Source organism: Schistocerca piceifrons, chromosome 3 (assembly GCF_021461385.2).
Source record: "Schistocerca piceifrons isolate TAMUIC-IGC-003096 chromosome 3, iqSchPice1.1, whole genome shotgun sequence".
Taxonomy (NCBI): domain Eukaryota; kingdom Metazoa; phylum Arthropoda; class Insecta; order Orthoptera; family Acrididae; genus Schistocerca; species Schistocerca piceifrons.
In genome coordinates this window covers 350,542,806-350,559,068 of record NC_060140.1, presented here as the reverse complement: position 1 = coordinate 350,559,068, position 16,263 = coordinate 350,542,806, and positions in this window count along the sequence as shown.

Genomic DNA, 16,263 nt, shown 5'->3' with positions numbered 1-16,263 from the left:
TGCACATAACCTGACCTCAGTTGCTCGAGGCCGGGCCACTCATTCTCCACGACAATCTTTGTCGGCATATCGGCGGTGCTGTAGCCAAGAAGCTGCGCGAATACGGATTTGGAGGGGCTACTATCCTACGGCACCCAGAAATGCGATATTTATTACTAAGATCCACAGTCCTAAAGAACTATCATCCGTCAAGGCGCATGTGGCTAAAAATAAAACTTGCTGGGACAAGTGTCCATTTGTAGTAAAGTGAGCAGATTTAATGTGTTAAAGGCCAAATATGAAGCGTATGAAGTAACTGCGTTGTCTATCATCATTTGATGCCTCGTTTCCCCCATCATCAACATTAGCGACTAACTAAACTTTAGAATAAAACAGGATATACGAGAGACATTTCATAAATTATGGACACAAACTTTTTTTGCTTATGCTTTTTTTCAATATCTCTTTACAGTCCTTCAAAATAGTCTGCCTGCTTCTCTGAATCCCAACACCTGGAAAGATATATTATTCCATCCAGGACACCACTTCTTTTCATCTGTTGAATGGTTCGGGTAACAGTGGAAGGAAGTTCTGCCAGAGAAAGATAACGACGTCCACGCATAGGTTTTTTTCAACTTCGAGAACAAATCGAAGTCTGGTGGACTTATGCCCGGGCTGTAGGGAGCCTAGAATCTGCTGCTACACGTTATTTTTATCGTAACCATGATGAAAATAGACATATACTCTGGAGAACCTAGATGTAATCAGCGCTACTTACACACACGGTGAGAAATACTCGAACACAGATGTCTCATGTTTTATTTTATTGGATTTTGACATATACAAAATACTAATTCTGACCTGAAGAAACCACTATATCATATGATGACAGGCAACGCTGTTCCGTGCGCACACTTCATATCTCGCCTTCACAAGATTAAAATTTAACCGTGATTTTGTAACACATTAAATCTGCTCACTTTATTGCAAATAGATCCTAGTTCCAGCAAATCTTATTTTTCGTCATATACTTTTTGACACCTCCCCCCATGAACCATGGATCTTGCCGTTGGTGGGGAGGCTTGAGTGCCTCAATGATAGAGATAGCCGTACCGTAGGTGCAACCACAACGGAGGGGTATCTGTTGAGAGGCCAGACAAACGTGTGGTTCCTGAAGAGGGGCAGCAGCCTTTTCAGTAGTTGCAGGGGCAACAGTCTGGATATTCGACTGATCTGGCCTTGTAACACTAACTAAAATGGCCTTGCTGTTCTGGTACTGCGAACGGCTCGTAGGTGCAACCACAACGGAGGGGTATCTGTTGAGAGGCCAGACAAACGTGTGGTTCCTGAAGAGGGGCAGCAGCCTTTTCAGTAGTTGCAGGGGCAACAGTCTGGATATTCGACTGATCTGGCCTTGTAACACTAACTAAAATGGCCTTGCTGTTCTGGTACTGCGAACGGCTGAAAGCAAGGGGAAACTACAGCCGTAATATTTCCCGGGGGCATGAAGCTCTACTGTATGATTAAATGATGATGGCGTCCTCTTGGGTAAAATATTCCGGAGGTAAAATAGTCCCCCATTCTGATCTGCGGGCGGGGACTACTCAAGGAGAAAGAAAACTGGCGTTCTACGGATCGGAGCGTGGAATGTCAGGTCCCTTAATCGGGCAGGTAGGTTAGAAAATTTAATAAGGGAAATGGATAGGTTACAGTTAGATATAGCGGGAATTAGTGAAGTTCGGTGGAAGGAGGAACAAGACTTTTGGACAGGTGACTACAGGGTTATAAATACAAAATCAAATAAGGGTAATGCAGGTGTAGGTTTAATAATGAATAAAAAAATAGGAGTACGGGTAAGCTACTACAAACAGCATAGCGAACGCATTATTGTGGCCAAGATGGATACGAAGCCCACGACTACTACAGTAGTACAAGTTTATATGCCAACTAGCTCTGATGAAATGTATGATGAGATAAAAGAAATTATTCAGGTAGTGAAGGGAGACGAAAATTTGATAGTCATGGGTGACTGGAATTCGTCAGTAGGAAAAGGGAGAGAAGGAAACATAGTAGGTGAATACGGATTGGGGCTAAGAAATGAAAGAGGAAGCCGCCTGGTAGAATTTTGCGCAGAGCATAACTTAATCATAGCTAACACTTGGTTCAAGAATCAAAAAAGAAGGTTGTATACATGGAAGAACCCTGCAGATACAAAAAGGTATCAGTTAGATTATATAACGGTAAGACAGAGATTTAGGAACCAGGTTTTAAATTGTAAGACATTTCCAGGGGCAGATGTGGACTCTGACCACAATCTATTGGTTATGAACTGTCGATTAAAACTGAAGAAACTGCAAATAGGTGGGAATTTAAGGAGATGGGACCTGGATATACTGAAAGAACCAGAGGTTGTACAGAGTTTCAGGGAGAGCATAAGGGAACAATTGACAAGAATGGGGGAAAGAAATACAGTAGAAGAAGAATGGGTAGCTTTGAGGGATGAAGTAGTGAAGGCAGCAGAGGATCAAGTAGGTAAAAAGACGAGGGCTAATAGAAACCCTTCGATAACATAAGAAATATTGAATTTAATTGATGATAGGAGAAAATGTAAAAATGCAGTAAATGAAGCAGGCAAAAAGGAATACAAACGTCTCAAAAATGAGATCGACAGGAAGTGCAAAATGGCTAAGCAGGGATGGCTAGAGGACAAATGTAAGGATGTAGAGGCTTATCTCACTAGGGGTAAGATAGATACTGCTTACAGGAAAATTAAAGAGACCTTTGGAGAAAGGACAACCACTTGCATGAATATCAAGACTTTGATGGAAGCCCAGTTCTAAGCAAAGAACGGAAAGCAGAAAGTTGGAAGGAATATATAGTATAGAGGGTCTATACAAGGGCCATGTTCTTGAGGACTGTATTATGGAAATGGAAGAGGATGTGGAAGAAGATGAAATGGGAGATATGATAGTGGGTAAAGAGTTTGACAGAGCACTGAAAGACAGAGTCGAAACAAGGCCCCAGGAGTAGACAACATTTCATTAGAACTACTGACAGCCTTGGGAGAGCCAGTCCTGAGAAAACTCTACCATCTGGTGAGCAAGATGTATGAGACAGGCGAAATACCCTCAGACTTCAAGAAGAATATAATTATTCCAATCCCAAAGAAAGCAGGTGATGACAGATGTGAAAATTACCGAACTATCAGTTTAATAAGTCACAGCTACAAAATACTAACGCGAATTCTTTACAGACGAATGAAAAAACTGATAGAAGCCGACCGCGGGGAAGATCAGTTTGGATTCCGTAGAAATATTGGAACACGTGAGGCAATACTGACCCTACGACTTATATTAGAAGAAAGATTAAGGAAAGACAAACCTACGTTTCTAGCATTTGTAGACTTAGAGAAAGCTTTTGACAATGTTGACTGGAATACTCTCTTTCAATTTCTGAAGGTGGCAGGGGTAAAATACAGGGAGCGAAAGGCTATTTACAATTTGTACAGAAAGCAGATGGCAGTTATAAGAGTCGAGGGGTATGAAAGGGAAGTAGTGGTTGGGAAGGGAGTGAGACAGGGTTGTAGCCTATCCCCGATGTTATTCAATCTGTATATTGAGCAAGCAATAAAGGAAACAAAAGAAAAGTTCGGAATAGGTATTAAAATCCATGGAGAAGAAATAAAAACTTTGAGGTTCACCGATGACATTGTAATTCTGTCAGAGACAGCAAAGAAACTTGGAAGAGCAGCTGAACGGAATGGACAGTGTCTTGAAAGGAGGGTACAAGATGAACATCAACAAAAGCAAAACGAGGATAATGGAATGTAGTCGAATTAAGTCGGGTGATGCTGAGGGAATTAGATTAGGAAATGACACACTTAAAGTAGTAAAGGAGTTTTGCTATTTGGGGAGCAAAATAACTGACGATGGTCGAAGTAGAGAGGATATAAAATGTAGAGTGGCAATGGCAAGGAAAGCGTTTCTGAAGAAGAAAAATTTGTTAACATCGAGTATAGATTTAAATGTCAGGAAGACTTTTCTGAAAGTATTTGAATGGAGTATAGCCATGTATGGAAGTGAAACGTGGACGTTAAGTAGTTTAGACAAGAAGAGAATAGAAGCTTTCGAAATGTGGTGCTACAGAAGAATGCTGAACATTAGATTGGTAGATCACATAACTAATGAGGAGGTATTGAATAGGATTGCGGAGAAGAGGAGTTTGTGGCACAACTTGACTGGAAGAAGGGATCGATTGGTAGGACATGTTCTGATGCAAAAATCGTAGAGGGAGACCAAGAGATGAATACATTAAGCAGATTCAGAAGGATGTAGGCTGCAGTACGTACTGGGAGATGAAGAAGCTTGCACAGGATAGAGTAACAATGAGAGCTGCATCAAACCAGTCTCAGGACTGAAGACCACAACAACAACAACAACTTTTTGAGAGACAGTAGTCATTTAGGACTGTGGATCTTACTGATAAATATTGCATTTCTGGATGCCCCAGGATAGGAGCCGCTTCCCGCCCCTTCCTCCTCTTTACATTTGTGTATCTGTGTGAAGTATGAGTAAATTACGGATTTTTATATAATATCAAGATGCAGAATACTTACCTGCTTACTTAATGGACGTGGTTAACAGAGGGAAGGAAATGTGTATTATCAAGAAAGTATTTTATTAAATACTTAATACGGAACAATAATTTCAGCTGAAATTAACTTCTCAATTAGATCATAGCTTACTACATTATCTTAACATGCAATTTTATTTGTTCTAGCAACACGAAAAGTGCATTAGAAAGCTACACTTTACATTACCAAATATCTTATTTCGAAAGACTACACTGCACTACTAAAAGAATATTTTCGCTCAATTCTGTTTACGAAAATGTCCGTCTTCACTTAACTTACAAAGGTACTCAAACTTACTTTTTATTCTGAGGCGCAATGAATGTTTGGGTACTTTTTCGAATTTTCTGCTAATCAGAAAGGGAATTTTTACAGGAGAAGAATTGTCTCTCTGCTTCACAGGACGTTTAGGGTATTTACGGTACAAATTTTAGCAGATGGAATATTTCTGGAGATATGTCGGTCAGAGTGTCTTCTTCTCCCCCACTGAGGGTACTGCAGAGATTATCAAAAGTCGAGTATCTTAGACTTCTTACCAAAACAGCGCCAAACCTATTCACTATTCTCTCCCCAGTATCACCTCTAATGTCAGCCTACCTTATATTTGACACTCTCAACAATTTATAATATCTTCAATGTTGTAAATAGTCTTCACTGGTTAGCCGCCGGATCGCGTTGTACAAATTCCACAATATTTCCTCGGAGCAACTGTCCGACATCTTCAGGTGGTTCAACCTTGCTCGTGGCTAGATACGACTGACGGTATCCGCACGCCGACACCCCGTTTTTAGAACACGCGCGGGGTGTCGGCGTGCGGATACCGTCAGTCGTATCTAGCCACGAGCAAGGTTGAACCACCTGAAGATGTCGGACAGTTGCTCCGAGGAAATATTGTGGAATTTGCACAACGCGATCCGGCGGCAAACCAGTGAAGACTATTTACAACACATCCGCAGGGAAAGCTTGAAGAGTCACATCTTTAATCCAGAATGAAATTTTCACTCTGCCGTGAAGTGTGCTCTGATATGAAACTTCCTGGCAGATTAAAACAGTTTTAATCTGCCAGGAAGTTTCACATCTTTAATGTTAATGGCTAGAAAGTCAAAGTTACTACGGACGAACACCACAGTATTTTCGATTTTAGGTCCAGTGAAAGCGTTTTGTGCCTCTCGAATCCAAATTGCAAATTCTCTTGGAAATGAGTCAGTCACAGATTTCAAGGTTTGAAAATGTTCTTTATAAAAACCGAGAACTTCAATTTATGTACCGCATCACCTTAGAACGGGCTCAGGCGGCAACGTCAGGTCCAGCAGCAGTTCTCTATATAGCAACACACGATGCTGGCTTTGAGAAACACTTTCTTGGTGTATGAGATTATTTTATTTACTTCGGGTAGGTGGCGCACAATTATTTAGCGATACGTTGCAGTGCATGTGCCATGCAAGTGAAGCGAATTCAGTTGCGAAGGGCAGTTGCCGCCTTCAGCATGTAGGCTACAGCATCCGAATATAAGTAGTAGAACAACCTTCATACCACCGCTCTCTCCATTGTTGCCAGATTTATTCAAGATGGCTGATCCAAGATGGTGGCGATAGGTATGGCAATGTCTCAATGACGTCATGGCGGGAAGTTCAAATTTTGGCGGGAAAGTAGGTCAATTGGGCTTCCTCCACTAACCTAACCCCCTCCCCTCCCCTCTACCCTCCCCCAGAATATGACGGAAAGTAGAAATTCCAGCAGATCAATGCAACACACCACGGCTACCTCCACTAACCTAAGAAAATGGCAGGAAAAAAGGGCATTTGGGCTGCCCCCACTAACCTAAGTCATCCGACCACCACCTCTTTCTAGGAATTGTCGGGAAAACACTCAGCCTGTGCTGGATAGGATGGACATAAGTCTTTATTTTGCAGGCAGTCCTTATTTAAACAATTAGAGGCAGTACCTCATTCCACTGACCTAGAACACAGTACCGCCACCAGAGGGCGCCGTTGACCCTCCCATGATGTAATCCAAGATGGCGGCCTGGAGGGGAAAATGGCGGGAATCAATAGGAATTCTTAATCCAGTCACGTGTTAGACTTCAGCCAGTAGGATGGCAGTATCCGGTAATGTCATTGGAGAAGATATAGGGCAGGCTCTGCAGCTCTGGGTCCTCAGTCTTGCTCAGTCAGCCAGCAGCAGCAGAAGAAGAAGAAGAACCATGAAGTGTCAACAGCAGTCACAACCCAACACAGCCCCACAGAACAGGAAGAAACGGAAAAGTAAGTATCCCATATCACATCTTTCTCTGTGGTTATTATTATTATTATTGGTTGTTTTCGGGTCTTGGTCCATATGTAATGCTTCCTCGTCTTTTTTCAGCAGTAGCCCTCGACGCAGCCAAGCCCGCAGGATCGAGCGCCAAAATGCCGGTCTCTGCCACGTCCAGACCTGTAGCAACGTCGGCTGCCATCTTATCAAGACCTGCTCCGATCTCTGGATCTGCGGCAGCAACAACTTCCACCTTGTCTGAACCTGTAGTGGCCACATGGGACCCTATACTGCACATAGCTCACTTGCTGGAGCAGGACAAGGAGCTTTTGTTGACTATCCCACTTATCGATTTGTTTGATGAAGACACGCGGTCTGATCCCAACACATCGAACGCTGCTGGTGGTCCTAAACAACAGCAAGACGGAGACAGTACTGCTCACCAACATACGACCCATCCCAGCAGAACATCCCTGTGCTAGTGCAGCCACAGAGTGCAGATGCTGTGGGTAAGAAGGCATCGAGTGTACCCATCGTTTCAGTACCACATACAATTTACGTCCAGTGGAATGAAACGTGTAAACGTTAGTATAGGAGCATATCATGTCTAGGGCTTGCATGAGAGAATAGAAATTGAAAATGCATCGAGGGGTGTTAAAGTGCCGATTTCCGAGTAGGACTGGGACGAAATATGTCGCGCAGAGCGCTACATCAATCAGCAGATGACTACAGAGTATTATCCAACTCGTTCTCCCCCAGACATTCGCCTTACTGGTGTGACACTACCTATAGCAACAGTGTATGATGACTGTGCACTATGTGTGAAATCGGGTGACAACTGTGTTTATCTAAGGCACGCCTCAGTTATGAAGTTATACGATCTGACTACTGCGCTACATCTTGCTTTGGAGAGATTGAGCCGCTGATTGCCGAGCATGGACTCTGCATACAATGATGTTGCAAACTTCCTATGTGTGCATAGTGTACATGATGATGATTTGAAGCAGTACCTTCGTTTGCACATGAACGCTGAACCGAAAGAGATACAGATTAAATGTGCGTGTGAAGAACCTGAGTACTGTGAGCCATCCATTGGCTTGAGGGAGATAAGCGCGGAATTTATTCCATATCGAAAACCTTTGTTTGGAAAATACTGTACAGATGCGAAGAAGAAGATAAGAAAGAGTCTGATTATTTTCTTGAAATACTGCATCTTATGTATGATATTTAATGAATAAATAATGTATGTATATATAATCTCAAACTGGGTTTGTGTTTTATTTCATATCTCTCTCATTATAGTCAAAGTATTACGCATATTAATATTTTTTCAGTGCTACACATATAATGATGCAGCAGCAGACGATTACCCCAAACATCGTCTCACCAGTTATAGACATAATGAATGATCAAGTTACTCTTCATAGGTTTTCTCTATGTAGCCAATACAGCTCAGTCAGTTAAGTGATGGAGCTATAGTGGTTACACATACTATTACTGTCCCTTCTAGTGTATCTTTCTATACATCTCAGCTACTTGTCAGTATCTGTCGTAGTTAGTATCATGGCAGGGTGGGTGAAACATTACCACAAAGACTTTGTTGTCGGTGATTGGTCCTGTGAAGATGGAAAAGAAGACTTGAGGAAGAAGAAGAAGAAGAACGGAATTCTCCTTCCTGATAATATACGTGCAATTATTGTAGGTCCATCCAATTGTGGCAAGACTAATGTCCTCATGACGCTGATAACACATGTAAATGGAGTCCGATTTGAACATGTTTGTGTATTCTCAAAAACACTGTTTCAATCCACGTAGCAGCTATTACAGGAGATATTGCACGGTGTAGATCGTGTTACATGCACGACATTAAGTGAAAGCGGTGATATCGCTCCACCTGAAATAGCAAAGCCAAACACAATCTTCGTATTTGACGATTTTGCTGTGGAAAACCAAGACCAAATCTGAAAATATTTCTATTTCAGTCGTCAAATGGGGGCTGATGTATTTTATCTAAGCCAAACATATTCCAGAATCCCGAAACAGTTAGTTATGGTTGGTGCAAACCTCATTCTAGCCTTAAAACAAGACAATCTGACTTTAAAACACATTTACCAGGCACATGTCGGAACTGACATGTCGTTCAATGATTTTGTAAATATATGTGCTAATTGCTGGAATCATTCATAGTATCGGTTTCTCGTTATTGATAAAACAAGAAAACTGAGCGATGGTAGGTACAGGCGCAACTTTAAAGAGTTTCTGCATACATAGCACGGTAAGAGAGGTTAGCACATCAGTACACGCTGAACCATGTATAATCTGGCGCGCATGTCTAGCTCTCAACCCGAGTGAATGGGTGTACACAGGATACTCGACTGTACATGGAGGCGAAAATTCAGGCTATTGTGCATAAAGTGGGAGGTATGCGCAGGGAACTAGAGACGTATTAACAGATTCTTCTGAGAATGGTGATTGCTTTAAATGAGTTAGTTAATGAAGACGGTATGAAAGTAACCGACTTAACTGAATAGGTCGAGGCTATTGAGGGGAAATAGATGTAGACTTCCTTGTTGTTGAGAAGGTGGAGCAGGCACAGAGTAAGAGGAAGAAGAAGAGAGAATATATAAAACCTCACGCTGCGGAGATGTCTGACTAGTATACACCGAGATGTCAACGAAGCAGAAAGTGATTCAAGCGCGGAAAGCAGTTTGTGAGAAATTACGGTTGCTGAGGTTAGGGCATATGGATAGGCAGCAAACACTAAGAGAGACCTTTAAACCGGTTAATGAATCTCTCAGATAGCTCTCAGCAAAAACAAAAACACACAATAACGATGGTGTTGCCATTGACAAAGTCATTATCCGTCACGCTCCTGTTCAGGTAGATAGAACATTCGGCGTTAGAAGGGGAAGACCGTACATGTTGGGCATGCATTTTATAACTGTACTGATGACACAATACAGGCTAGTGATAGGCGGTTTGAGAGAATAACTGCCTTAATGAATGTTATTTTCCTAAGACCTACCAAAAAACCTATAAATTATTCAGTTGATGATAGGGAAAAGTACCGTGAGATACTGCACATGACTGATGTACATAAGATCGCGTAAAGCCTGAGCAACAAGAAGTATAAAACCATTATAAAACCAATACGTGATGGTGAAAACAACAACAACAACAGCAGCAGTGGTGGTGATGGTTCAAATGGCTCTGAGCACTATGGGACTCAACTTCTGAGGTCATTAGTCCCCTAGAACTTAGAACTAGTTAAACCTAACTAACCTAAGGACATCACAAACATCCATGCCCGAGGCAGGATTCGAACCTGCGACCGTAGAAGACTTGCGGTTCCAGACTGCAGCTCCTTTAGGTGATGGTATTGACATTGAGCATAACGCAGTGAACAATCAAATCCCGCAGTATATATATATGACGACCCTAACGAGCTAATAGGTCGACTACGGCTGCTCATGGCATCAGCTGCTGCAGGTAATACAGCTCATTCGAATGAGGCTGTTTCAATAATCTCTGAGCTTTGAGAGAGCGGTATCATCGAATATGCAGACAATAGTTCGAGAACTGCACAAACCAGCACGAAAAACATATCCTCGTATGCATTTTATGGTTCAAATGGCTCTGAGCACTATGGGACTTGACTTCTGAAGTCATCAGTCCCCTAGAACTTAGAACTACTTAAACCTAACTAACCTAAGGACATCACACACATCCATGCCCGAGGGAGCATTCGAACCTTCGACTGGAGCAGCAGCGCGGTTCCGCACTGAAGAGCCTAGAACCGCTCGGCCATAGCGGCCGGCGCCTCACTGGCTGCTGGCGTAGCCCATACAGAAGGTGTTGCTGCCCAAGACAGCGACTGTGTATTACCGGAGCACTCTCATACAAATGGAACAGGTGTGCTTCGGTAAACTCTCAGGAGCTCTCCGTGCTTTGGAGGTGAACAACAGCATAGCCTTTCCACCACGGAGGGCCGAGGATGTCGATAACTGCTTACAGGTATTCAAATGAGAATAATGAATTCAAATATACGGGGGTTGGAACTTTAATAGTGGCAACTATTTATTTACAGCTCGTACAAAATAGATACGTGTTTCAAAGTTTTATTGACCTCCAAAGTAGTCACCAGCATTGTGTAAAACGCATTGCCAGCTGTGTAGAAGTAGTAGGATACTCTTAGAAGTGCCAGTTGCGTTGACACTCTGAGCGGCGCGGTCTATTGCCCGACGAATTTGTAGCAGTTCTGAAGCGAATGCTGTGAACTGTTTCCTTCAGTTTAGAAATCGAGTTTGAATGACGAGGGCTTAAATCAAGGGAGTGCAGTAAGCGGTATAGCACTTAACAGCCCCATCAGTCAAACAAATCAGTAACAGCTTGCACTGTACGTGCTTCAGCATTGTCCTGCAAAATGATGGTCAGGTCCTGGAGAAAGTGTCATCACTAAGGCCTCTATGCTGCTCATTTTTGGAACACAACCTACGACCAGCTTAGAGACAGAAGTGTTGACACTTTCTACAGGACCTGACCATCATTCTGCAGGACAATGCTGAAGCACGTACAGTGCAAGCTGTTACTGATTTGTTTGACTGATGGGGCTGCCAACTGCTATACCATCTACTGCATTCCCCTGACTTAAGTGCAACTCGATTTCTAATCTGAAGGAAACACTTCGTGGCATTCGCTTCAGAACTGCTACAAATTCGTCGTGCAATAGACCGCGCCGCTCAGAGTGTCAACGCAACTGGCACTGCTAAGAGTGTCCTACTACTTCTACACAGCTGGCAACGCGTTTTACACAATGCTGGTGACTACTTTCAAGGTCAGTAAAACTTTGAAACACGTATCTATTTTGAAAGAGCTGTAAATAAATAGTTGCCTCTATTAAAGTTCCAGCTCTCGTATTTTAATGGTTATTGATACATACTTCAAATTTCCCTGGGCATTTTCGGTTAAAAGAAAAGCTGATAGAAATGTCGCGGATGTTTTTCAGCATTTGCTACAGACAGGGACGAATCGATGCCCAGACAACCTCCAAACCGATCACGGCGGTGAGTTTTACAATAGGTATTTCAAGACCGTGATGCAGCGGTATGGAATACATCACTACTCAACATTCACTCACCTGAAGACAAGTATCGTGGAGCGTCTGAACAGAACAATGAAAGGTCGAAAGTGGATGTGTTTCAACCTTCACAGCTCATACAAAGCGACAGATATCTTCCCAGGTATAATTGCCCGGTATAGTAGAACCTAACATACCACAATAAAAATGAGACCAATCGACGTTCCTTATAAGGGACTCATGGATACGGTGTACTATCGCATTAAAATGCTGGATCCACGCAGACAGAAAGTTAATGTAGGTGATTTGGTACGTATCTCAAAACATAAGACGGCATTTGAGAAATCATACCTATTGATCTGATCAACGGAGATATTTACAATTTCAAAATCCTATATTTTATTGAAGGATAGTAAAGGTGAAGAAATTGCAGGCTGCTTCTACACCGAGAAGTTGCAGAAGATGTCAGAACCGGATTTGTTTCTCGTGGAGAGTCACAAGACGTCGGGAAAATAAAGCACTAGTGAAACGGCTTGGTTTTCCTGCTGCACAAAACGATTTGCTATATAATGGGGAGCACAGTCCACAACCACAGCAGTAGCATAACATGCGTGCTATGAGATGCATTAGAGGAGGTGGTGGTGTTCTAGACAAACTGCCAGTGGAATTACGCATGTCTGGGTATAAGTACTGTGGACCTGGGACAAAGCTTCAGAAACGCTTGGCACGAGGTGATAAGGGGGTTAATCTGCTCGACGAAGCGTGTATGGAACATGACATTGCATACACTGCAAATAAAGATCTATCAAGTCGTCACATTGCAGATAGGATTTTAGTTGATAAGGCTAAGGCGATACGGAGAAGAAAGGATATTGGTATAGGTCAGAGCATCGCAGCATTTGCAGTTGATAAAGCCATGCGAGGAAAAATTAAGTTGGGTTTAGGTGTGATGAATCTCAAGCGAGTTATGAATGCTGCACTTTGTGCACTAAACAAGAAGAAGGACAAGGGCGGGGAGCAGAGCTGTTTGAAGAACTATATCCTGACAGCGATGTATGCAGCTAGAAACACACTGTAGCAGAAAGGTGTGGGAAGAAGATGAGGAGGATCTGTTAAAGCACCGCGAGTTCTACCAATACCCAAGACATCAGGTGGTTTTCTTCCATTTCTCATCACGGCCCTCTCCACGCTCTCGGCGGTAACGTCCCTCGCTGGTGGTGCTGCAGCTATTGCTCGAACGGTCAAGAACGCACTCCCAAGCACAGTTAGAAGAGGCAAGAAGACACAACCGCATGATGGAAGCCGCAGCCATCAGGAAAAGGACTATACACGAAACCGTACAGGAAAGGACTAGGTCTGTTCATAAATAAAGAAAAGCCCATTAGCGGTCCTACCAGATCAACCACTCACAAGTACTGATCTTCTTAAGTTTGTTAGAAACAAATTCAACTTTCCAAGATTTCGTGGTGTGTTTATGCAGGATACATTACTGAAGACTATGTGGAAAACTGATGAATGTGGCATTGGGAATTTAGATGTTGCTGGAGGCCCCGGCACTCACTGGGTATTATATGTTATGAAAAATGCGGATACTGTCTACTATTTCGACTCATTTGGTGACCTGCAACCGCCAGAAGAATTACAACGATACTTCACTCACAGAAAACTTGTGTTCTACAATTATCGGCGCTGTCAGGACTTTAATAGATACCTCTGTGGGCATCTATGCATCATGTTTCTCTTGACGTTTACAAAGAAGAAGAAGCATGCCACATAAGGAGGAGCTATAAACATTCCTTCATCAGCTGAAGTTCAGATGCAATGTCGTACACTTTGACGTTAAAAGAATGATCATCTGTATTTTGTGTAAATTACTTCCTGCCAATTGATGTGAGCAATGGTGGATGGAGTATCGCATTGATTGGACTGGAGATGTACAACAGGATCCTAAACATCACTGATACTAACAACAAACTGCATCTGGATATTAACAGTGAAAAAGACATTGTGGAAATAGAACCGGGTGCATATGATATCGATGATTTAAACGAAGTCTTAAAACAGTCTGGAAAAGTTATTGAGCTACGTGCAAACACCAATACACTTAAATCTGAAGTAAGGACTGTAAATACAAAGATTGACTTTAACCAGAAAGGTTCAATAGGGCGCCTACTGGGTTTCACAAATGGCAGGTTTTGAAGAAGGATCCAAGTAAATTTTACAAGGCAGATCACACTGTGGACATACTTCCTGTCAGCACAATCCGAGTCGAGTGTAACATTGCAACGAACTCCTATCTCAAAGATAGTCTGATTAATACTATTTGTTGCAACGGGGTATAAGATTGTTGAGACCCCTGCCAATGCAATATACGTTCCAGTGATATTGGACTATTTGGAGCTGCGTATTGTGGACCAGAATAATCAACTTCTTTACTTTCGTGGTGAGGAAATCATTGTACGATTACATCTAAGGCAAGATGGGCGCACGGTATAAAACAAGTGCACGCAATCCACAGCACGTTACTTCACTACCGAACTGCAAAGTGATAACATGTCTGAACTAAGAGTTTTTTAAATCAGTTAGGTTGAAGCCTCGCAATGACGTCCTGACTCAATATAACCAGTCCAGTAGAGTATGATGAGAGAATTATACATCAGGAATACTTCTCTAATAAACCTTACACTTCAACCACATATCACAAGAACGATGAAATTAGGATTGTCATCCAGCACCAAGACGCACTAACGCTTCCATGCAAGAGTTTCATATATCAAGGAAACCAACAGCAGCGATGCAGTGGGATCCAAGCTGACACGTAACGCTTTAGTATTCCTGTTCTAAGACATACGCTATGAACTCATTGGGTCTGAGATCGATCGTACACGCAATGTCGACACGACATCGACCCTTAAAATATACGTCTCTGCATCATCCGCTGATTTACATGATTTAGAAAATGTGTGGTGGTTCATAGACGATCTGGAGGATAGAACAGTTGCAGAGTACAAGCGATTTACTGCATGCATACCTCTAAAAATGATTATGGGCTATTTTGCGAACATGAGACAGATTATTATGAATGCTAAACAGGAACTCATTCTGGTAGGGAGTGCGTCGGATAATATCTCACACATTCAAGGGGCTCAAGAAGAGAATTTGATCACAATCAGCAAGATTATACGGAAAATGTCCCACATCAGTGTATCACACGAGAAGTGTTTGAAGCTTTTAAAAGTCCTGAATTCAGGTACATTTCTATCACTGACATTTCGCTTGTGGGAGGTTTTCGAGTACCCAGTGTTACCAACTGCCAGTAGACAAACATGAGCTATTAAAACATCCTCGCAGCTAGAGACACCTAGGTTCATCATACTTTCGTTTCAGACTGATAGCAGAGGTAATATAGCAAAGTGTTCGACAACTGCAAATTAACTAATGCCAAAGTCTACCTGAATTCAGAAGTCTACCTATATGATAATTTATACTTGCAGCGGAATGAAAATGTATACATTCTAGTATATGGCAAGTATGCAAAGTTTCATGCTTGTTAGTATAAAATTGCTAAAAGAGAAGGAGGAGGGTGTCTTCTCTGCACACGGAAGTTCAAGGAGCTCTCACCGATCATCGTAATAGACTGCTCGAAACAGAATGAGATAATTAAGTCTGGACCTAAAGATGTGCGAACTGAATTTGAATCTTCAACAAATTTCCCAGATCACACTGCTGCATATGCTCTAGTTCTACATGACCTTGTGATCAACTACTGGCCGCTCACCGGTGTTCTGCAAAGAGCTGTATAAATGAACAGATGCTGCACCATGCCTAGAGCATTTCACAATGGCATCTCAAGGCGTGAACATCATTGCAGATGCTCAGGTTTTCTATGATGGTGCGCGTAGACAGTTCATATTTCAAGATGTTGCATTCATAGCGCACACACAAGATGCAGGAATAATAGAGACATTCTCAGCAAACATTGCATCACTGAGGTCTTTCGAGTATGTGAAGTGTGCTAAGACATGGAAGATTGCAAAGTGGTTAACACATTTATACCATGGAATTCACTGGAATGATCTTGGCATACCCTACAAAGATATGGTGACGGCGCTTAAATTATTCGATCACGCAGATACCATCATCTGCATGAAGGGGAAGGGGATCTCATGGATGCGTCGAATCTGTAAGTTTGCTGCTATTCAAGACCTGGAATTCTACAAGTGTCCTTCTCTCCATCGCCTCATGAAGAAGAAGATGTGTGAAAATAGTGTTGTGTCTAATTATGAAAATGTAAAATTACTTTTTAGTCGGATAAGAAATAAAT